Genomic DNA, 20,872 nt, shown 5'->3' on the forward strand with positions numbered 1-20,872 from the left:
GGATCCAGGCCGTTTCCAGATCTGACGAAGGACTTTCGCCTGGACCTGATGACAATGCAGTGCTGAAGTGCCAACTAGCCTCTCCCTATGGAGGATCCCTATACCACTCTACAGATAAAGCGTTGTGGAATTTTTCGGTTCACGTTTCTACCCAAAGTGATAAGATAAAATAAAATTCTGCATCAAAATTTATAGACAAGACAAGTAGTTTGTTTAGGCATGGTTTGTAAGGAATTACAAACCTGCGCACATATATTCAAACGCACATAACTATAGAATCAATTCTTAATGCGCATGTGAACACCATCAGCGTCTACCACAGGTTCACGTTTAAAGTCTGTTTAGAGAGAACGGTGTCGTCTTAGCAGCCCCTAATTTAATAACAAATGATCATTTAGACGGAAGTAAATCAATCAAAACTAACTTTAGCGGGAAAAAAACATTTTTCAAGAACCACTATAAAACCAAACCAATCTCTGTTACCTTAAATTATATTTTTATCTTTGTAAAGCTACTTTGAAACAATCTACATTGTTAAAAGCACTATATAGATGAGGATGACTTGACTTGACGGTGGCTGGAATTGGGGAGGGGGCTGGAACTGGGACGGCGGCTGGAATTGGTGAGGGGGCTGGAATTGGGGAGGGGGCTGGAACTGGGAAGGTGGCTGGAATTGGGGAGGGGGCATAAACTGGGTAGACTGAGGCACTGGTAGACCTGGTGGGTAGCTGGGAAAAGGTGGGTAGGACCCCAGAGTGGAGAATGCAAAGTGTGGTGCTGGTGGGTATATGGGAAATGCAGAGTAAGATCCGAGAGGAGGGGTGGGCAGTGGGTACCTGTTGGAGATACGCTTACGAATGAAGGCCTCTCCCTCCTGATTTATTGGCTCCTCAAATACCATAGCCTCATGCCCGTGCTGTGCAGGAGCAGCTGGAAGTGTGCGTGATTCAGGTAGTGACTCCTTTGCCAAATATAATTGTTTGGGCAGTGCAGTACCCTGCAGCAGCATGTCTCTGTCCACACATTTCTGTCTTCTTAGTAGCCTGCAAGAGAAACATTCTTCATCTTGAAGTTAGCTATTTTAATGGATTAAATCCCATTGTCTTTACTTAGTATAATTTTTAAAGGAAACATGTACGGGAAGGTTTTATATGTAAAATCATATATATCACTGTGATATACCACTGTGATTTGTATAAAAGTAAAAGAAGACTCACCACGAGGAGACAGTAGTGGTCTTTATCGGGACAAGAACCAGGTTAGTTTGTCCTAGAACCACTCTGCTGTCCTCCAGTAGCTGTTTTAAGTGGCTGTATACCACCACAATAGATTTTTTCCTCGTCTGTCCTTGGGCCTGTTCCGTGCTTGCGTAAACTCTTTTAAAAGCCATAGGCAAATACATTCAGAGACCCTGTGGACTTCAGGGTCCTGAGCCGCCTGCCCATGAGTCATGAACAGTCTATGGAAAAGAAGGATAATATAACCTGGACAGTATACTGGGTAATAAACTAGTGAAGATCAAAAAGTCAAATTACCTCTCTGCTGCCTGCTGTCCTGGAGCAGAGCCACTGTGCTTCCTGGATGCTCTCCAAGGTCCTGGCAAAGTGTTCTTCTTAACCTCCCGGCTATATTTTGATGGTACCTTGTCCATGGCATGCAGAGCCATGTACAGCTGGACTATGTCGGCCTCCTCTTGTGATGACAAGGCAGTGATCGTTCGGTTTAGGCCAACCAGGTAGGCTGCCAGGGCATCAACTGCCTCCCAGCCCAAGACACCTCTAGAATCACACTGTATACTCTGAAGATTGAGGAAAAAAAGAAAACCACAGTCCAATAAATATATACAATTTTGTAAATATATAAAATTTTGGGTTTAGAGTATTCCAATAAAATGATTACGTTATTTTATATTTCTTCTGTGTCACACACTATATCTCAACGTCAATGTCAAATCAGGTTTGTTTATGAATAATGATCTGCAATTTAGTAATTTTAAATATATTCATTGTTAAACCGAGTTACTTTTTAGTGACAAATGTTGTCCATATTTTAAAAAATGACAAAAGCAGTGTTAATTGATTGTAAAAACCACGTAATCTCATTGTTAACACTTAGTAAAACTTAAAAATGGTTTCAAAATTAATCATATCTCCATAACTAGCGTTAGCTAGCAATACACGTCAAAGATCAATGTTAAGTTATCTTACCTTGCTACGGTAGCGTACCGATCCAAATAATCTTTATTAAAAATCATAAATTAATGTTTGAAAAAATAGGTTAACTGTAACACAAGTGTCACTGATTTGTACCATGAATCTCTGGATAGCAGATGTCGCAAACAGCTGGAATGTGACGAAAGTAGTTCAGCCAATAAGCAGCGAGATTGGTATGTCGATTGCTGATCGGCTCTTTCGCCCACCGTTTTGTAGGAATTGATTGGCTCTTTTGCCCCATCTGTTCGGAGTTTTCGGATTTGCGTTAGGATGTGTTCGGATATAGTTAGGAGGTGTTCGCATCTCGTTACGACCTCGTTCGGAAGTATTCAAATGTTGTTAGGAAGTGTTAGGAAATTATAAGCCGGCCGATCGCTGGAAGTAACGGCCACGACTACTCACATTGGTGAGTCACATGCTATTTTCTTTTCTGGATGTGAGCAACAAAGGACACCGGGGCCAACCATCAATGCGAATGTAAGCAGCAGAGGATGTATTCGGCTACAATACTGTGAAGGCAAAAAATAGTTTAACGCCGTCTTCACCTACACGAACACCTGCTCACTTCAGGCTTGAAAGGAGAAGTGGGTTGCCCAATTTCTGTGTTAGTGAAAAAAAGCAGCTCATACAAAGCTCTTTGGTGTCACAAACTCCAGTTGCTACCAGACAAATAACCACGTAGTCAGCAGGGTTCGAACCTCCGTGGGGAGACCCCAATGGATTTCGAGTCCATCGCCTTAACCTCTCGGCCACAACTACTCCTGATGGTGAGTCACATGCTATTTTCTTTTCTGGATGTGAGCAGCATAGGACATCGGGGCCAACCATCAATGTGAATGTGAGCAGCAGAGGTTGCACCCGGCTAAAATATTGTGATGGCAAAAAGTAGCTCAACGACGTCTTCATCTACATGAAAGCCTGCTCACTTCAGGCTTGAAAGGTTAGGTGGGTTGCCCAATTTCTGTGATAGTGTGAAAAAGCAGCTCATACAAAGGTCCTTGGTGTCACAAACTTCTGTTGCTAACAGAAAAAGAGCTACGTAGTCGGCAGGGTTCGAACCTGCGCGGGGAGACCCCAATGGATTTCGAGTCCATCACCTTAACCTCTCGGCCACAACTACTCCTGTTGGTGAGTCAAATGCTATTTTCTTTTCTCGATGTGAGCAACAAAGGACACTGGGGCCAACCATCAATGCAAATGTAAGCAGCAGAGGATGCACTCAGCTAAACAACTGTGAAGGCAAAAAATAGTTCAATGACGTCTTCACCTACACGAAAACCTGCTCACTTCAGGCTTGAAAGGAGGAGTGGGTTGCCCAATTTCCGTGTTAGTGAAAAAAGCAGCTCATACAAAGCTCCTGGTTAGGTGGGTTGCCCAATTTCTGTGATAGTGTGAAAAAGCAGCTCATACAAAGGTCCTTGGTGTCACAAACTTCTGTTGCTAACAGACAAAGAGCTACGTAGTCGGCAGGGTTCAAACCTGCGCAGGGAGACTCCAATGGATTTCGAGTCCATCGCCTTAACCTCTCGGCCACAACTACTCCTGTTGGTGAGTCAAATGCTATTTTCTTGGCCAACCATCAATGCAAATGTAAGCAGCAGAGGATGCACTCAGCTAAAATACTGTGAAGGCAAAAAATAGTTCAATGACGTCTTCACCTACACGAAAACCTGCTCACTTCAGGCTTGAAAGGAGAAGTGGGTTGCCCAATTTCCGTGTTAGTGAAAAAAGCAGCTCATACAAAGTTCCTGGGTGTCACAAATTCCAGTTGCTACCAGACAAATAACCACGTAGTCAGCAGGGTTCGAACCTGCGTGGGGAGACCCCAATGGATTTCGAGTCCATCGCCTTAACCTCTCAGCCACGACTACTCCTGTTGGTGAGTCACATGCTATTTTATTTTCTGGATGTGAGCAGCATAGGACACCGGGGCTAACCATCAATGGTGAATGTGAGCGGCAGAGGTTGCACCCGGCTAAAATATTGTGATGGCAAAAAATAGTTCAATGACGTCTTCACCTACACGAAAACCTGCTCACTTCAGGCTTGAAAGGTTAGGTGGGTTGCCCAATTTCTGTGATAGTGTGAAAAAGCAGCTCATACAAAGTTCCTGGGTGTCACAAATTCCAATTGCTACCAGACAAATAACCACGTAGTCAGCAGGGTTCGAACCTGCGTGGGGAGACCCCAATGGATTTCGAGTCCATCGCCTTAACCTCTCAGCCACGACTACTCCTGTTGGTGAGTCACATGCTATTTTATTTTCTGGATGTGAGCAGCATAGGACACCGGGGCTAACCATCAATGGTGAATGTGAGCGGCAGAGGTTGCACCCGGCTAAAATATTGTGATGGCAAAAAATAGTTCAATGACGTCTTCACCTACACGAAAACCTGCTCACTTCAGGCTTGAAAGGTTAGGTGGGTTGCCCAATTTCTGTGATAGTGTGAAAAAGCAGCTCATACAAAGGTCCTTGGTGTCACAAACTCCTGTTGCTAACAGACAAAGAGCCACGTAGTCGGCTGGGTTCGAACCTGCGCGGGGAGACCCCAATGGATTTCGAGTCCATCACCTTAACCTCTCGGCCACAACTACTACTCTTGGTGAGTCAAATGCTATTTTATTTTCTCGATGTGAGCAACAAAGGACACTGGGGCCAACCATCAATGCGAATGTAAGCAGCAGAGGATGCACTCAGCTAAAATACTGTGAAGGGAAAAAATAGTTCAATGACGTCTTCACCTACACGAAAACCTGCTCACTTCAGGCTTGAAAGGAGAAGTGGGTTGCCCAATTTCCGTGTTAGTGAAAAAAGCAGCTCATACAAAGCTCCTGGGTGTCACAAATTCCAGTTGCTACCAGACAAATAACCACGTAGTCAGCAGGGTTCGAACCTCCGTGGGGAGACCCCAATGGATTTCGAGTCCATCGCCTTAACCTCTCGGCCACAACTACTCCTGATGGTGAGTCACATGCTATTTTCTTTTCTGGATGTGAGCAGCATAGGACATCGGGGCCAACCATCAATGTGAATGTGAGCAGCAGAGGTTGCACCCGGCTAAAATATTGTGATGGCAAAAAGTAGCTCAACGACGTCTTCATCTACATGAAAGCCTGCTCACTTCAGGCTTGAAAGGTTAGGTGGGTTGCCCAATTTCTGTGATAGTGTGAAAAAGCAGCTCATACAAAGGTCCTTGGTGTCACAAACTTCTGTTGCTAACAGAAAAAGAGCTACGTAGTCGGCAGGGTTCGAACCTGCGCGGGGAGACCCCAATGGATTTCGAGTCCATCGCCTTAACCTCTCGGCCACAACTACTCCTGTTGGTGAGTCAAATGCTATTTTCTTTTCTCGATGTGAGCAACAAAGGACACTGGGGCCAACCATCAATGCAAATGTAAGCAGCAGAGGATGCACTCAGCTAAACAACTGTGAAGGCAAAAAATAGTTCAATGACGTCTTCACCTACACGAAAACCTGCTCACTTCAGGCTTGAAAGGAGGAGTGGGTTGCCCAATTTCCGTGTTAGTGAAAAAAGCAGCTCATACAAAGCTCCTGGTTAGGTGGGTTGCCCAATTTCTGTGATAGTGTGAAAAAGCAGCTCATACAAAGGTCCTTGGTGTCACAAACTTCTGTTGCTAACAGACAAAGAGCTACGTAGTCGCCAGGGTTCAAACCTGCGCAGGGAGACCCCAATGGATTTCGAGTCCATCGCCTTAACCTCTCGGCCACAACTACTCCTGTTGGTGAGTCAAATGCTATTTTCTTGGCCAACCATCAATGCAAATGTAAGCAGCAGAGGATGCACTCAGCTAAAATACTGTGAAGGCAAAAAATAGTTCAATGACGTCTTCACCTACACGAAAACCTGCTCACTTCAGGCTTGAAAGGAGAAGTGGGTTGCCCAATTTCCGTGTTAGTGAAAAAAGCAGCTCATACAAAGCTCCTGGGTGTCACAAATTCCAGTTGCTACCAGACAAATAACCACGTAGTCAGCAGGGTTCGAACCTGCGTGGGGAGACCCCAATGGATTTCGAGTCCATCGCCTTAACCTCTCGGCCACAACTACTCCTGAATGTGAGTCACATGCTATTTTCTTTTCTGAATGTGAGCAGCATAGGACATCGGGGCCAACCATCAATGTGAATGTGAGCAGCAGAGGTTGCACCCGGCTAAAATATTGTGATGGCAAAAAGGAGTTCAACGACATCTTCATCTACATGAAAACCTGCTCACTTCAGGCTTGAAAGGTTAGGTGGGTTGCCCAATTTCTGTGATAGTGTGAAAAAGCAGCTCATACAAAGGTCCTTGGTGTCACAAACTCCTGTTGCTAACAGACAAAGAGCCACGTAGTCGGCAGGGTTCGAACCTTGGTGAGTCAAATGCTATGAGTGGGTTGGTGAGTCAAATGCTATTTTCTTTTCTCGATGTGAGCAACAAAGGACACTGGGGCCAACCATCAATCCAAATGTAAGCAGCAGAGGATGCACTCAGCTAAAATACTGTGAAGGCAAAAAATAGTTCAATGACGTCTTCACCTACACGAAAACCTGCTCACTTCAGGCTTGAAAGGAGAAGTGGGTTGCCCAATTTCCGTGTTAGTGAAAAAAGCAGCTCATACAAAGCTCCTGGGTGTCACAAATTCCAGTTGCTACCAGACAAATAACCACGTAGTCAGCAGGGTTCGAACCTACGTGGGGAGACCCCAATGGATTTCGAGTCCATCGCCTTTACCTCTCGGCCACAACTACTCCTGATTGTGAGTCACATGCTATTTTCTTTTCTGGATCTGAGCAGCATAGGACATCGGGGCCAACCATCAATGTGAATGTGAGCAGCAGAGGTTGGACCCGGCTGAAATATTGTGATGGCAAAAAGGAGTTCAACGACGCCTTCATCTACATGAAAACCTGCTCACTTCAGGCTTGAATGGTTAGGTGGGTTGCCCAATTTCTGTGATAGTGTGAAAAAGCACCTCATACAAAGGTCCTTGGTGTCACAAACTCCTGTTGCTAACAGACAAAGAGCCACGTAGTCGCAGGGTTCGAACCTTGGTGAGTCAAATGCTATGAGTGGGTTGGTGAGTCAAATGCTATTTTCTTTTCTCGATGTGAGCAACAAAGGACACTGGGGCCAACCATCAATGCAAATGTAAGCAGCAGAGGATGCACTCAGCTAAAATACTGTGAAGGCAAAAAATAGTTCAATGACGTCTTCACCTACACGAAAACCTGCTCACTTCAGGCTTGAAAGGTTAGGTGGGTTGCCCAATTTCTGTGATAGTGTGAAAAAGCAGCTCATACAAAGGTCCTTGGTGTCACAAACTCCTGTTGCTAACAGACAAAGAGCCACGTAGTCGGCAGGGTTCGAACCTGCGCGGGGAGACCCCAATGGATTTCGAGTCCATCGCCTTAACCTCTCGGCCACAACTACTCCTGTTGGTGAGTCAAATGCTATTTTCTTTTCTCGATGTGAGCAACAAAAGACACTGGGGCCAACCATCAATGCGAATGTAAGCAGCAGAGGATGTACTCAGCTAAAATACCGTGAAGGCAAAAAATAGTTCAATGACGTCTTCACCTACACGAAAACCTGCTCACTTCAGGCTTGAAAGGAGGAGCGGGTTGCCCAATTTCCGTGTTAGTGAAAAAAGCAGCTCATACAAAGCTCCTGGGTGTCACAAAAATCTGTTGCTACCAGACAAATAACCACGTAGTCAGCAGGGTTCGAACCTCCGTGGGGAGACGCCAATGGATTTCGAGACCATCGCCTTAACCTCTCGGCCACAACTACTCCTGATTGTGAGTCACATGCTATTTTCTTTTCTCGATGTGAGCAGCATAGGACATCGGGGCCAACCATCAATGTGAATGTGAGCAGCAGAGGTTGCACCCGGCTAAAATATTGTGATGGCAAAAAGGAGTTCAACGACGTCTTCATCTACATGAAAACCTGCTCACTTCAGGCTTGAAAGGTTAGGTGGGTTGCCCAATTTCTGTGATAGTGTGAAAAAGCAGCTCATACAAAGGTCCTTGGTGTCACAAACTTCTGTTGCTAACAGACAAAGAGCTACGTAGTCGGCAGGGTTCGAACCTGCGCAGGGAGACCCCAATGGATTTCGAGTCCATCGCCTTAACCTCTCAGCCACAACTACTCCTGTTGGTGAGTCAAATGCTATTTTCTTTTCTCGATGTGAGCAACAAAGGACACTGGGGCCAACCATCAATGCAAATGTAAGCAGCAGAGGATGCACTCAGCTAAACAACTGTGAAGGCAAAAAATAGTTCAATGACGTCTTCACCTACACGAAAACCTGCTCACTTCAGGCTTGAAAGGAGAAGTGGGTTGCCCAATTTCCTTGTTAGTGAAAAAAGCAGCTCATACAAAGCTCCTGGTTAGGTGGGTTGCCCAATTTCTGTGATAGTGTGAAAAAGCAGCTCATACAAAGGTCCTTGGTGTCACAAACTTCTGTTGCTAACAGACAAAGAGCTACATAGTCGGCAGGGTTCGAACCTGCGCAGGGAGACCCCAATGGATTTCGAGTCCATCGCCTTAACCTCTCGGCCACAACTACTCCTGTTGGTGAGTCAAATGCTATTTTCTTGGCCAACCATCAATGCAAATGTAAGCAGCAGAGGATGCACTCAGCTAAAATACTGTGAAGGCAAAAAATAGTTCAATGACGTCTTCACCTACACGAAAACCTGCTCACTTCAGGCTTGAAAGGAGAAGTGGGTTGCCCAATTTCCGTGTTAGTGAAAAAAGCAGCTCATACAAAGCTCCTGGGTGTCACAAATTCCAGTTGCTACCAGACAAATAACCACGTAGTCAGCAGGGTTCGAACCTGCGTGGGGAGACCCCAATGGATTTCGAGTCCATCGCCTTAACCTCTCGGCCACAACTACTCCTGAATGTGAGTCACATGCTATTTTCTTTTCTGGATGTGAGCAGCATAGGACATCGGGGCCAACCATCAATGTGAATGTGAGCAGCAGAGGTTGCACCCGGCTAAAATATTGTGATGGCAAAAAGGAGTTCAACGACATCTTCATCTACATGAAAACCTGCTCACTTCAGGCTTGAAAGGTTAGGTGGGTTGCCCAATTTCTGTGATAGTGTGAAAAAGCAGCTCATACAAAGGTCCTTGGTGTCACAAACTCCTGTTGCTAACAGACAAAGAGCCACGTAGTCGGCAGGGTTCGAACCTTGGTGAGTCAAATGCTATGAGTGGGTTGGTGAGTCAAATGCTATTTTCTTTTCTCGATGTGAGCAACAAAGGACACTGGGGCCAACCATCAATCCAAATGTAAGCAGCAGAGGATGCACTCAGCTAAAATACTGTGAAGGCAAAAAATAGTTCAATGACGTCTTCACCTACACGAAAACCTGCTCACTTCAGGCTTGAAAGGAGAAGTGGGTTGCCCAATTTCCGTGTTAGTGAAAAAAGCAGCTCATACAAAGCTCCTGGGTGTCACAAATTCCAGTTGCTACCAGACAAATAACCACGTAGTCAGCAGGGTTCGAACCTACGTGGGGAGACCCCAATGGATTTCGAGTCCATCGCCTTTACCTCTCGGCCACAACTACTCCTGATTGTGAGTCACATGCTATTTTCTTTTCTGGATCTGAGCAGCATAGGACATCGGGGCCAACCATCAATGTGAATGTGAGCAGCAGAGGTTGGACCCGGCTGAAATATTGTGATGGCAAAAAGGAGTTCAACGACGCCTTCATCTACATGAAAACCTGCTCACTTCAGGCTTGAATGGTTAGGTGGGTTGCCCAATTTCTGTGATAGTGTGAAAAAGCAGCTCATACAAAGGTCCTTGGTGTCACAAACTCCTGTTGCTAACAGACAAAGAGCCACGTAGTCGCAGGGTTCGAACCTTGGTGAGTCAAATGCTATGAGTGGGTTGGTGAGTCAAATGCTATTTTCTTTTCTCGATGTGAGCAACAAAGGACACTGGGGCCAACCATCAATGCAAATGTAAGCAGCAGAGGATGCACTCAGCTAAAATACTGTGAAGGCAAAAAATAGTTCAATGACGTCTTCACCTACACGAAAACCTGCTCACTTCAGGCTTGAAAGGTTAGGTGGGTTGCCCAATTTCTGTGATAGTGTGAAAAAGCAGCTCATACAAAGGTCCTTGGTGTCACAAACTTCTGTTGCTAACAGACAAAGAGCTACGTAGTCGGCAGGGTTCGAACCTGCGCAGGGAGACCCCAATGGATTTCGAGTCCATCGCCTTAACCTCTCAGCCACAACTACTCCTGTTGGTGAGTCAAATGCTATTTTCTTTTCTCGATGTGAGCAACAAAGGACACTGGGGCCAACCATCAATGCAAATGTAAGCAGCAGAGGATGCACTCAGCTAAACAACTGTGAAGGCAAAAAATAGTTCAATGACGTCTTCACCTACACGAAAACCTGCTCACTTCAGGCTTGAAAGGAGAAGTGGGTTGCCCAATTTCCTTGTTAGTGAAAAAAGCAGCTCATACAAAGCTCCTGGTTAGGTGGGTTGCCCAATTTCTGTGATAGTGTGAAAAAGCAGCTCATACAAAGGTCCTTGGTGTCACAAACTTCTGTTGCTAACAGACAAAGAGCTACATAGTCGGCAGGGTTCGAACCTGCGCAGGGAGACCCCAATGGATTTCGAGTCCATCGCCTTAACCTCTCGGCCACAACTACTCCTGTTGGTGAGTCAAATGCTATTTTCTTTTCTCGATGTGAGCAACAAAGGACACTGGGGCCAACCATCAATGCAAATGTAAGCAGCAGAGGATGCACTCAGCTAAACAACTGTGAAGGCAAAAAATAGTTCAATGACGTCTTCACCTACACGAAAACCTGCTCACTTCAGGCTTGAAAGGAGAAGTGGGTTGCCCAATTTCCTTGTTAGTGAAAAAAGCAGCTCATACAAAGCTCCTGGTTAGGTGGGTTGCCCAATTTCTGTGATAGTGTGAAAAAGCAGCTCATACAAAGGTCCTTGGTGTCACAAACTTCTGTTGCTAACAGACAAAGAGCTACATAGTCGGCAGGGTTCGAACCTGCGCAGGGAGACCCCAATGGATTTCGAGTCCATCGCCTTAACCTCTCGGCCACAACTACTCCTGTTGGTGAGTCAAATGCTATTTTCTTGGCCAACCATCAATGCAAATGTAAGCAGCAGAGGATGCACTCAGCTAAAATACTGTGAAGGCAAAAAATAGTTCAATGACGTCTTCACCTACACGAAAACCTGCTCACTTCAGGCTTGAAAGGAGAAGTGGGTTGCCCAATTTCCGTGTTAGTGAAAAAAGCAGCTCATACAAAGCTCCTGGGTGTCACAAATTCCAGTTGCTACCAGACAAATAACCACGTAGTCAGCAGGGTTCGAACCTGCGTGGGGAGACCCCAATGGATTTCGAGTCCATCGCCTTAACCTCTCGGCCACAACTACTCCTGAATGTGAGTCACATGCTATTTTCTTTTCTGGATGTGAGCAGCATAGGACATCGGGGCCAACCATCAATGTGAATGTGAGCAGCAGAGGTTGCACCCGGCTAAAATATTGTGATGGCAAAAAGGAGTTCAACGACATCTTCATCTACATGAAAACCTGCTCACTTCAGGCTTGAAAGGTTAGGTGGGTTGCCCAATTTCTGTGATAGTGTGAAAAAGCAGCTCATACAAAGGTCCTTGGTGTCACAAACTCCTGTTGCTAACAGACAAAGAGCCACGTAGTCGGAAGGGTTCGAACCTTGGTGAGTCAAATGCTATGAGTGGGTTGGTGAGTCAAATGCTATTTTCTTTTCTCGATGTGAGCAACAAAGGACACTGGGGCCAACCATCAATCCAAATGTAAGCAGCAGAGGATGCACTCAGCTAAAATACTGTGAAGGCAAAAAATAGTTCAATGACGTCTTCACCTACACGAAAACCTGCTCACTTCAGGCTTGAAAGGAGAAGTGGGTTGCCCAATTTCCGTGTTAGTGAAAAAAGCAGCTCATACAAAGCTCCTGGGTGTCACAAATTCCAGTTGCTACCAGACAAATAACCACGTAGTCAGCAGGGTTCGAACCTACGTGGGGAGACCCCAATGGATTTCGAGTCCATCGCCTTTACCTCTCGGCCACAACTACTCCTGATTGTGAGTCACATGCTATTTTCTTTTCTGGATCTGAGCAGCATAGGACATCGGGGCCAACCATCAATGTGAATGTGAGCAGCAGAGGTTGGACCCGGCTGAAATATTGTGATGGCAAAAAGGAGTTCAACGACGCCTTCATCTACATGAAAACCTGCTCACTTCAGGCTTGAATGGTTAGGTGGGTTGCCCAATTTCTGTGATAGTGTGAAAAAGCAGCTCATACAAAGGTCCTTGGTGTCACAAACTCCTGTTGCTAACAGACAAAGAGCCACGTAGTCGCAGGGTTCGAACCTTGGTGAGTCAAATGCTATGAGTGGGTTGGTGAGTCAAATGCTATTTTCTTTTCTCGATGTGAGCAACAAAGGACACTGGGGCCAACCATCAATGCAAATGTAAGCAGCAGAGGATGCACTCAGCTAAAATACTGTGAAGGCAAAAAATAGTTCAATGACGTCTTCACCTACACGAAAACCTGCTCACTTCAGGCTTGAAAGGTTAGGTGGGTTGCCCAATTTCTGTGATAGTGTGAAAAAGCAGCTCATACAAAGGTCCTTGGTGTCACAAACTTCTGTTGCTAACAGACAAAGAGCTACGTAGTCGGCAGGGTTCGAACCTGCGCAGGGAGACCCCAATGGATTTCGAGTCCATCGCCTTGACCTCTCAGCCACGACTACTCCTGATGGTGAGGCACATGCTATTTTCTTTTCTGGATGTGAGCAGCATAGGACATCGGGGCCAACCATCAATGTGAATGTGAGCAGCAGAGGTTGCACCCGGCTAAAATATTGTGATGGCAAAAAGTAGCTCAACGACGTCTTCATCTACATGAAAGCCTGCTCACTTCAGGCTTGAAAGGTTAGGTGGGTTGCCCAATTTCTGTGATAGTGTGAAAAAGCAGCTCATACAAAGGTCCTTGGTGTCACAAACTCCTGTTGCTAACAGACAAAGAGCCACGTAGTCGGCAGGGTTCGAACCTGCGCGGGGAGACCCCAATGGATTTCGAGTCCATCGCCTTAACCTCTCGGCCACAACTACTCCTGTTGGTGAGTCAAATGCTATTTTCTTTTCTCGATGTGAGCAACAAAAGACACTGGGGCCAACCATCAATGCGAATGTAAGCAGCAGAGGATGTACTCAGCTAAAATACCGTGAAGGCAAAAAATAGTTCAATGACGTCTTCACCTACACGAAAACCTGCTCACTTCAGGCTTGAAAGGAGGAGCGGGTTGCCCAATTTCCGTGTTAGTGAAAAAAGCAGCTCATACAAAGCTCCTGGGTGTCACAAAAATCTGTTGCTACCAGACAAATAACCACGTAGTCAGCAGGGTTCGAACCTCCGTGGGGAGACCCCAATGGATTTCGAGACCATCGCCTTAACCTCTCGGCCACAACTACTCCTGATTGTGAGTCACATGCTATTTTCTTTTCTCGATGTGAGCAGCATAGGACATCGGGGCCAACCATCAATGTGAATGTGAGCAGCAGAGGTTGCACCCGGCTAAAATATTGTGATGGCAAAAAGGAGTTCAACGACGTCTTCATCTACATGAAAACCTGCTCACTTCAGGCTTGAAAGGTTAGGTGGGTTGCCCAATTTCTGTGATAGTGTGAAAAAGCAGCTCATACAAAGGTCCTTGGTGTCACAAACTTCTGTTGCTAACAGACAAAGAGCTACGTAGTCGGCAGGGTTCGAACCTGCGCGGGGAGACCCCAATGGATTTCGAGTCCATCGCCTTAACCTCTCAGCCACAACTACTCCTGTTGGTGAGTCAAATGCTATTTTCTTTTCTCGATGTGAGCAACAAAGGACACTGGGGCCAACCATCAATGCAAATGTAAGCAGCAGAGGATGCACTCAGCTAAACAACTGTGAAGGCAAAAAATAGTTCAATGACGTCTTCACCTACACGAAAACCTGCTCACTTCAGGCTTGAAAGGAGAAGTGGGTTGCCCAATTTCCTTGTTAGTGAAAAAAGCAGCTCATACAAAGCTCTTGGTTAGGTGGGTTGCCCAATTTCTGTGATAGTGTGAAAAAGCAGCTCATACAAAGGTCCTTGGTGTCACAAACTTCTGTTGCTAACAGACAAAGAGCTACATAGTCGGCAGGGTTCGAACCTGCGCAGGGAGACCCCAATGGATTTCGAGTCCATCGCCTTAACCTCTCTGCCACAACTACTCCTGTTGGTGAGTCAAATGCTATTTTCTTGGCCAACCATCAATGCAAATGTAAGCAGCAGAGGATGCAGTCAGCTAAAATACTGTGAAGGCAAAAAATAGTTCAATGACGTCTTCACCTACACGAAAACCTGCTCACTTCAGGCTTGAAAGGAGAAGTGGGTTGCCCAATTTCCGTGTTAGTGAAAAAAGCAGCTCATACAAAGCTCCTGGGTGTCAATAATTCCAGTTGCTACCAGACAAATAACTACGTAGTCAGCAGGGTTCGAACCTGCGTGGGGAGACCCCAATGGATTTCGAGTCCATCGCCTTAACCTCTCGGCCACAACTACTCCTGAATGTGAGTCACATGCTATTTTCTTTTCTGGATGTGAGCAGCATAGGACATTGGGGCCAACCATCAATGTGAATGTGAGCAGCAGAGGTTGCACCCGGCTAAAATATTGTGATGGCAAAAAGGAGTTCAACGACATCTTCATCTACATGAAAACCTGCTCACTTCAGGCTTGAAAGGTTAGGTGGGTTGCCCAATTTCTGTGATAGTGTGAAAAAGCAGCTCATACAAAGGTCCTTGGTGTCACAAACTCCTGTTGCTAACAGACAAAGAGCCACGTAGTCGGCAGGGTTCGAACCTTGGTGAGTCAAATGCTATGAGTGGGTTGGTGAGTCAAATGCTATTTTCTTTTCTCGATGTGAGCAACAAAGGACACTGGGGCCAACCATCAATCCAAATGTAAGCAGCAGAGGATGCCCTCAGCTAAAATACTGTGAAGGCAAAAAATAGTTGAATGACGTCTTCACCTACACGAAAACCTGCTCACTTCAGGCTTGAAAGGAGAAGTGGGTTGCCCAATTTCTGTGATAGTGTGAAAAAGCAGCTCATACAAAGGTCCTTGGTGTCACAAACTCCAGTTGCTACCAGACAAATAACCACGTAGTCAGCAGGGTTCGAACCTACGTGGGGAGACCCCAATGGATTTCGAGTCCATCGCCTTTACCTCTCGGCCACAACTACTCCTGATTGTGAGTCACATGCTATTTTCTTTTCTCGATGTGAGCAGCATAGGACATCGGGGCCAACCATCAATGTGAATGTGAGCAGCAGAGGTTGCACCCGGCTTAAATATTGTTATGGCAAAAAGGAGTTCAACGACGTCTTCATCTACATTAAAACCTGCTCACTTCAGGCTTGAAAGGTTAGGTGGGTTGCCCAATTTCTGTGATAGTGTGAAAAAGCAGGTCATACAAAGGTCCTTGGTGTCACAAACTCCTGTTGCTAACAGACAAAGAGCCACGTAGTCGGCAGGGTTCGAACCTGCGCGGGGAGACCCCAATGGATTTCGAGTCCATCGCCTTAACCTCTCGGCCACAAATACTCCTGTTGGTGAGTTAAATGCTATTTTCTTTTCTCGATGTGAGCAACAAAAGACACTGGGGCCAACCATCAATGCGAATGTAAGCAGCAGAGGATGTAGTCAGCTAAAATACTGTGAAGGCAAAAAATAGTTCAATGACGTCTTCACCTACACGAAAACCTGCTCACTTCAGGCTTGAAAGGAGGAGTGGGTTGCCCAATTTCCGTGTTAGTGAAAAAAGCAGCTCATACAAAGCTCCTGGGTGTCACAAAAATCTGTTGCTACCAGACAAATAACCACGTAGTCAGCAGGGTTCGAACCTTCGTGGGGAGACCCCAATGGATTTCGAGTCCATCGCCTTAACCTCTCGGCCACAACTACTCCTGATTGTGAGTCACATGCTATTTTCTTTTATTGATGTGAGCAGCATAGGACATCGGGGCCAACCATCAATGTGAATGTGAGCAGCAGAGGTTGCACCCGGCTAAAATATTGTGATGGCAAAAAGGAGTTCAACGACGTCTTCATCTACATGACAACCTGCTCACTTCAGGCTTGAAAGGCTAGGTGGGTTGCCCAATTTCTGTGATAGTGTGAAAAAGCAGCTCATACAAAGGTCCTTGGTGTCACAAACTTCTGTTGCTAACAGACAAAGAGCTACGTAGTCAGCAGGGTTCGAACCTGCGCGGGGAGACCCCAATGGATTTCGAGTCCATCGCCTTAACCTCTCGGCCACAACTACTCCTGTTGGTGAGTCAAATGCTATTTTCTTTTCTCGATGTGAGCAACAAAGGACACTGGGGCCAACCATCAATGCAAATGTAAGTAGCAAAGGATGCACTCAGCTAAAATACTGTGAAGGCAAAAAATAGTTCAATGACGTCTTCACCTACATGAAAACCTGCTCACTTCAGGCTTGAAAGGAGAAGTGGGTTGCCCAATTTCCGTGTTAGTGAAAAAAGCAGCTCATACAAAGCTCCTGGGTGTCACATATTCCAGTTGCTACCAGACAAATAACCACGTAGTCAGCAGGGTTCGAACCTGCGTCGGGAGACCCCAATGGATTTCGAGTCCATCGCCTTAACCTCTCGGCCACAACTACTCCTGATTGTGAGTCACATGCTATTTTCCTTTCTGGATATGAGCAGCATAGGACATCGGGGCCAACCATCAATGTGAATGTGAGCAGCAGAGGTTGGACCCGGCTAAAATATTGTGATGGCAAAAAGGAGTTCAACAACGTCTTCATCTACATGAAAACCTGCTCACTTCAGGCTTGAAAGGTTAGGTGGGTTGCCCAATTTCTGTGATAGTGTGAAAAAGCAGCTCATACAAAGGTCCTTGGTGTCACAAACTTCTGTTGCTAACAGACAAAGAGCTACGTAGTCGGCAGGGTTCGAACCTGCGCGGGGAGACCCCAATGGATTTCAAGTCCATCGCCTTAACCTCTCGGCCACAACTACTCCTGTTGGTGAGTCAAATGCTATTTTCTTTTCTCGATGTGAGCAACAAAGGACACTGGGGCCAACCATCAATGCAAATGTAAGAAGCAGAGGATGCACTCAGCTAAAATACTGGAAAGGCAAAAAATAGTTCAATGACGTCTTCACCTACACGAAAATCTGCTCACTTCAGGCTTGAAAGGAGAAGTGGGTTGCCCAATTTCCGTGTTAGTGAAAAAGCAGCTCATACAAAGCTCCTGGGTGTCACAAATTCCAGTTGCTACCAGACAAATAACCACGTAGTCAGCAGGGTTCGAACCTGCGTGGGGAGACCCCAATTGATTTCGAGTCCATCGCCTTGACCTCTCGGCCACAACTACTCCTGATTGTGAGTCACATGCTATTTTCTTTTCTGGATGTGAGCAGCATAGGACATCGGGGCCAACCATCAATGTGAATGTGAGCAGCAGAGGTTGCAGCCGGCTAAAATATTGTGATGGCAAAAAGGAGTTCAACGACGTCTTCATCTACATGAAAACCTGCTCACTTCAGGCTTGAAAGGTTAGGTGGGTTGCCCAATTTCTGTGATAGTGTGAAAAAGCAGCTCATACAAAGGTCCTTGGTGTCACAAACTTCTGTTGCTAACAGACAAAGAGCTACGTAGTCGGCAGGGTTCGAACCTGCGCGGGGAGACCCCAATGGATTTCGAGTCCATCGCCTTAACCTCTCGGCCACAACTACTCCTGTTGGTGAGTCAAATGCTATTTTCTTTTCTCGATGTGAGCAACAAAGGACACTGGGGCCAACCATCAATGCAAATGTAAGAAGCAGAGGATGCACTCAGCTAAAATACTGTGAAGGCAAAAAATAGTTCAATGACGTCTTCACCTACACGAAAATCTGCTCACTTCAGGCTTGAAAGGAGAAGTGGGTTGCCCAATTTCCGTGTTAGTGAAAAAGCAGCTCATACAAAGCTCCTGGGTGTCACAAATTCCAGTTGCTACCAGACAAATAACCACGTAGTCAGCAGGGTTCGAACCTGCGTGGGGAGACCCCAATTGATTTCGAGTCCATCGCCTTGACCTCTCGGCCACAACTACTCCTGATTGTGAGTCACATGCTATTTTCTTTTCTGGATGTGAGCAGCATAGGACATCGGGGCCAACCATCAATGTGAATGTGAGCAGCAGAGGTTGCAGCCGGCTAAAATATTGTGATGGCAAAAAGGAGTTAAACGACGTCTTCATCTACATGAAAACCTGCTCACTTCAGGCTTGAAAGGTTAGGTGGGTTGCCCAATTTCTGTGATAGTGTGAAAAAGCAGCTCATACAAAGGTCCTTGGTGTCACAAACTTCTGTTCAGAATCAGAATCAGAATCAGAAAGAGCTTTATTGCCAAGTGTGCTTGCACACACAAGGAATTTGTTTTGGTACTGAGGCTTCCAGTGGACATATACAAATACAACATGAAACATAATACTACAAATTATAAGAATAAAAAATAAAAATATAAATATATGAGAATAAAACTATCACAGTTGGGTTTAGTCAGAATAGACATTTTCAGATTTACAGATTATGAACCTATTTACAGTGTTTTGAATATTATAAATAAATAAATCTACATATAAGTATCACCTGAGTTGTGGGATATTGCACTAAACAGTGGGAGTATTGCACTTACAGGCATATGCCTTGGGAGGAGTGTTAACTGTTCAGGAGGGAAATGGCCTGTGGGAAGAAACTGTTCCTGTGCCGAGATGTTCTTGTGGCCAGTGATCTGAGTCTCCGTCTTGACGGTAACAGTTCAAACAGGTGGTGTCCAGGGTGAGTGGAGTCTGTGATGATTTTACCTGCTCTCTTCCTCACTCTGGAAGAGTACAGGTCCTGGAGGTTTGGCAGGGGGGCACCAATAATCCTCTCCGCAGTCCGGACTGTCCGTTGTAGTCTCCTGATGTCTGATTTGGTAGCTGAACCAAACCAGACAGTGATGGAAGCGCACAAGACAGACTCAATGACGGCTGAGTAGAACTGAATCAGCAGATCCTGTGGCAGGTTGAACTTCCTCAGCTGGCGAAGGAAGTACAGTCTCTGCTGGGCCTTTTTCACAGTGGAGTCAATGTGATTGTCCCACTTCAGGTCCTGAGAGATGATAGTGCCCAGGAACCTGAATGACTCCACTGCTTCCACAGTGCTGTTCATGATGGTGAGTGGGAGGAGTGCTGAGCTGTTCCTCCTGAAGTCCACGATCATCTCCACTGTTTTGAGCGTGTTCAGCTCAAGGTTGTTATAACTGCACCAGGCAGCCAGCTGTTCAACCTCCAGTCTGTAAGCAGACTCGTCACCGTTTCGGATGAGACCGATGACAGTGGTGTCGTCTGCAAATTTCAGGAGCTTGACAGTGGGGTCTTTAGAAGTGCAGTCATTAGTGTACAGGGAGAAGAGCAGTGGGGAGAGAACGCACCCTTGGGGAGCACCAGTGCTGATTGTGAGTGTCTTGGATGTGTGTTTCCCCAGTCTCACTCGCTGCTGCCGGTCCGTCAGGAAGCTGGTGATCCACTGACAGATCGAGGATGGTATGGAGAGCTGGGTCAGTTTGGCTGTGAGAAGACCAGGCATGATGGTATTGAAGGCCGAACTGAAGTCCACAAAGAGGATCCTTGCATAAGTCCCTGGTCTGTCGAGATGTTGCAGGATATAATGCAGTCCCATGTTGACTGCATCATCCACAGACCTGTTTGCTCTGTAAGCAAACTGAAAGGGATCCAGCAGGGGTCCAGTGATGTCCTTCAGGTGGGCCAGCACCAGTCTTTCAAACGACTTCATGACCACAGACGTGAGAGCGACAGGTCTGTAGTCATTAAGTCCAGTGATTTTGGGTTTTTTGGGGACAGGAATGATAGTGGAGCGTTTGAAGCAGCAGGGAACTTCACACTGCTCCAATGATCTGTTGAAGATCTGCGTGAAGACCGGGGCCAGTTGGTCAGCGCAGGCTTTTAAACAAGCAGATGAGATGCCGTCTGGGCCTGAGGCTTTCCTAGTCTTCTGTTTTTTGAAGACTCGGCTCACGTCCTCCACACAGACCTTAAGCTCAGGTTGGATGGCAGGAGGGGGGAGTGATAATTGGAGAACAGGAGGTGATGCTGAATGTGTGAAGTGCAGATCAGACCGGGTGTGTGGTGTGAATGAGGGCTTTTCAAACCGGCAGTAAAATGAATTTAAATCGTCAGCCAGGTGTTGATTGTCCACAGATCGAGGGGATGGTGACTTGTAGTTGGTAATGTTCCTCAGGCCATTCCAGACTGATGATGGGTCGTTGGATGAAAACTGGTTTTTCAGTTTATCAGAGTAGTTCCTTTTAGCAACTCTGATCTCCTTTGTCAATCTGTTTCTGGCCTGGTTATACAAGATTTTATCCCCACTTCTGTAAGCATCCTCTTTGGCATGACGAAGGTGTTTGAGTTTCCCAGTAAACCATGGTTTATCATTAGTGAATGATAAGAATGTCCTGGTAGGAATGCATGTATCCTCACAGAAACTTATATATGATGTTACAGTA

The 20,872-nt window shown here is 46.0% G+C and overlaps 1 protein-coding gene and 37 non-coding genes across 38 annotated transcripts in view; all 38 read right to left on the minus strand.

The window, feature by feature from the left end:
* lats1 (large tumor suppressor kinase 1) overlaps window positions 1–20,872 on the minus strand; it is a 310,530-nt gene that overhangs the window by 236,130 nt on the left and 53,528 nt on the right. The window lies entirely within an intron of this gene.
* trnas-cga (transfer RNA serine (anticodon CGA)) lies at window positions 2,891–2,972 on the minus strand. The gene has a single exon. It is a non-coding gene; the product is annotated as a tRNA-Ser (tRNA).
* trnas-cga (transfer RNA serine (anticodon CGA)) lies at window positions 3,252–3,333 on the minus strand. The gene has a single exon. It is a non-coding gene; the product is annotated as a tRNA-Ser (tRNA).
* Window positions 3,672–3,753, minus strand: trnas-cga (transfer RNA serine (anticodon CGA)). The gene has a single exon. It is a non-coding gene; the product is annotated as a tRNA-Ser (tRNA).
* trnas-cga (transfer RNA serine (anticodon CGA)) lies at window positions 4,003–4,084 on the minus strand. Its single transcript has one exon. It is a non-coding gene; the product is annotated as a tRNA-Ser (tRNA).
* trnas-cga (transfer RNA serine (anticodon CGA)) lies at window positions 4,365–4,446 on the minus strand. Its single transcript has one exon. It is a non-coding gene; the product is annotated as a tRNA-Ser (tRNA).
* Window positions 4,727–4,808, minus strand: trnas-cga (transfer RNA serine (anticodon CGA)). Its single transcript has one exon. It is a non-coding gene; the product is annotated as a tRNA-Ser (tRNA).
* On the minus strand, window positions 5,087–5,168 carry trnas-cga (transfer RNA serine (anticodon CGA)). Its single transcript has one exon. It is a non-coding gene; the product is annotated as a tRNA-Ser (tRNA).
* Window positions 5,448–5,529, minus strand: trnas-cga (transfer RNA serine (anticodon CGA)). Its single transcript has one exon. It is a non-coding gene; the product is annotated as a tRNA-Ser (tRNA).
* trnas-cga (transfer RNA serine (anticodon CGA)) lies at window positions 5,868–5,949 on the minus strand. The gene has a single exon. It is a non-coding gene; the product is annotated as a tRNA-Ser (tRNA).
* trnas-cga (transfer RNA serine (anticodon CGA)) lies at window positions 6,199–6,280 on the minus strand. Its single transcript has one exon. It is a non-coding gene; the product is annotated as a tRNA-Ser (tRNA).
* trnas-cga (transfer RNA serine (anticodon CGA)) lies at window positions 6,881–6,962 on the minus strand. Its single transcript has one exon. It is a non-coding gene; the product is annotated as a tRNA-Ser (tRNA).
* trnas-cga (transfer RNA serine (anticodon CGA)) lies at window positions 7,563–7,644 on the minus strand. Its single transcript has one exon. It is a non-coding gene; the product is annotated as a tRNA-Ser (tRNA).
* Window positions 7,923–8,004, minus strand: trnas-cga (transfer RNA serine (anticodon CGA)). The gene has a single exon. It is a non-coding gene; the product is annotated as a tRNA-Ser (tRNA).
* trnas-cga (transfer RNA serine (anticodon CGA)) lies at window positions 8,284–8,365 on the minus strand. Its single transcript has one exon. It is a non-coding gene; the product is annotated as a tRNA-Ser (tRNA).
* Window positions 8,704–8,785, minus strand: trnas-cga (transfer RNA serine (anticodon CGA)). Its single transcript has one exon. It is a non-coding gene; the product is annotated as a tRNA-Ser (tRNA).
* Window positions 9,035–9,116, minus strand: trnas-cga (transfer RNA serine (anticodon CGA)). Its single transcript has one exon. It is a non-coding gene; the product is annotated as a tRNA-Ser (tRNA).
* On the minus strand, window positions 9,717–9,798 carry trnas-cga (transfer RNA serine (anticodon CGA)). The gene has a single exon. It is a non-coding gene; the product is annotated as a tRNA-Ser (tRNA).
* On the minus strand, window positions 10,399–10,480 carry trnas-cga (transfer RNA serine (anticodon CGA)). The gene has a single exon. It is a non-coding gene; the product is annotated as a tRNA-Ser (tRNA).
* Window positions 10,819–10,900, minus strand: trnas-cga (transfer RNA serine (anticodon CGA)). Its single transcript has one exon. It is a non-coding gene; the product is annotated as a tRNA-Ser (tRNA).
* On the minus strand, window positions 11,239–11,320 carry trnas-cga (transfer RNA serine (anticodon CGA)). The gene has a single exon. It is a non-coding gene; the product is annotated as a tRNA-Ser (tRNA).
* On the minus strand, window positions 11,570–11,651 carry trnas-cga (transfer RNA serine (anticodon CGA)). Its single transcript has one exon. It is a non-coding gene; the product is annotated as a tRNA-Ser (tRNA).
* trnas-cga (transfer RNA serine (anticodon CGA)) lies at window positions 12,252–12,333 on the minus strand. The gene has a single exon. It is a non-coding gene; the product is annotated as a tRNA-Ser (tRNA).
* Window positions 12,934–13,015, minus strand: trnas-cga (transfer RNA serine (anticodon CGA)). Its single transcript has one exon. It is a non-coding gene; the product is annotated as a tRNA-Ser (tRNA).
* On the minus strand, window positions 13,295–13,376 carry trnas-cga (transfer RNA serine (anticodon CGA)). The gene has a single exon. It is a non-coding gene; the product is annotated as a tRNA-Ser (tRNA).
* Window positions 13,655–13,736, minus strand: trnas-cga (transfer RNA serine (anticodon CGA)). The gene has a single exon. It is a non-coding gene; the product is annotated as a tRNA-Ser (tRNA).
* On the minus strand, window positions 14,016–14,097 carry trnas-cga (transfer RNA serine (anticodon CGA)). Its single transcript has one exon. It is a non-coding gene; the product is annotated as a tRNA-Ser (tRNA).
* Window positions 14,436–14,517, minus strand: trnas-cga (transfer RNA serine (anticodon CGA)). The gene has a single exon. It is a non-coding gene; the product is annotated as a tRNA-Ser (tRNA).
* On the minus strand, window positions 14,767–14,848 carry trnas-cga (transfer RNA serine (anticodon CGA)). The gene has a single exon. It is a non-coding gene; the product is annotated as a tRNA-Ser (tRNA).
* Window positions 15,450–15,531, minus strand: trnas-cga (transfer RNA serine (anticodon CGA)). Its single transcript has one exon. It is a non-coding gene; the product is annotated as a tRNA-Ser (tRNA).
* On the minus strand, window positions 15,811–15,892 carry trnas-cga (transfer RNA serine (anticodon CGA)). Its single transcript has one exon. It is a non-coding gene; the product is annotated as a tRNA-Ser (tRNA).
* Window positions 16,171–16,252, minus strand: trnas-cga (transfer RNA serine (anticodon CGA)). Its single transcript has one exon. It is a non-coding gene; the product is annotated as a tRNA-Ser (tRNA).
* Window positions 16,532–16,613, minus strand: trnas-cga (transfer RNA serine (anticodon CGA)). Its single transcript has one exon. It is a non-coding gene; the product is annotated as a tRNA-Ser (tRNA).
* Window positions 16,892–16,973, minus strand: trnas-cga (transfer RNA serine (anticodon CGA)). Its single transcript has one exon. It is a non-coding gene; the product is annotated as a tRNA-Ser (tRNA).
* Window positions 17,253–17,334, minus strand: trnas-uga (transfer RNA serine (anticodon UGA)). The gene has a single exon. It is a non-coding gene; the product is annotated as a tRNA-Ser (tRNA).
* Window positions 17,612–17,693, minus strand: trnas-cga (transfer RNA serine (anticodon CGA)). The gene has a single exon. It is a non-coding gene; the product is annotated as a tRNA-Ser (tRNA).
* trnas-cga (transfer RNA serine (anticodon CGA)) lies at window positions 17,973–18,054 on the minus strand. The gene has a single exon. It is a non-coding gene; the product is annotated as a tRNA-Ser (tRNA).
* On the minus strand, window positions 18,332–18,413 carry trnas-cga (transfer RNA serine (anticodon CGA)). Its single transcript has one exon. It is a non-coding gene; the product is annotated as a tRNA-Ser (tRNA).

Source organism: Siphateles boraxobius, unplaced genomic scaffold (assembly GCF_051911475.1).
Source record: "Siphateles boraxobius isolate OS27281-9 unplaced genomic scaffold, OSU_SipBor_1 8, whole genome shotgun sequence".
NCBI lineage: Eukaryota > Metazoa > Chordata > Actinopteri > Cypriniformes > Leuciscidae > Siphateles > Siphateles boraxobius.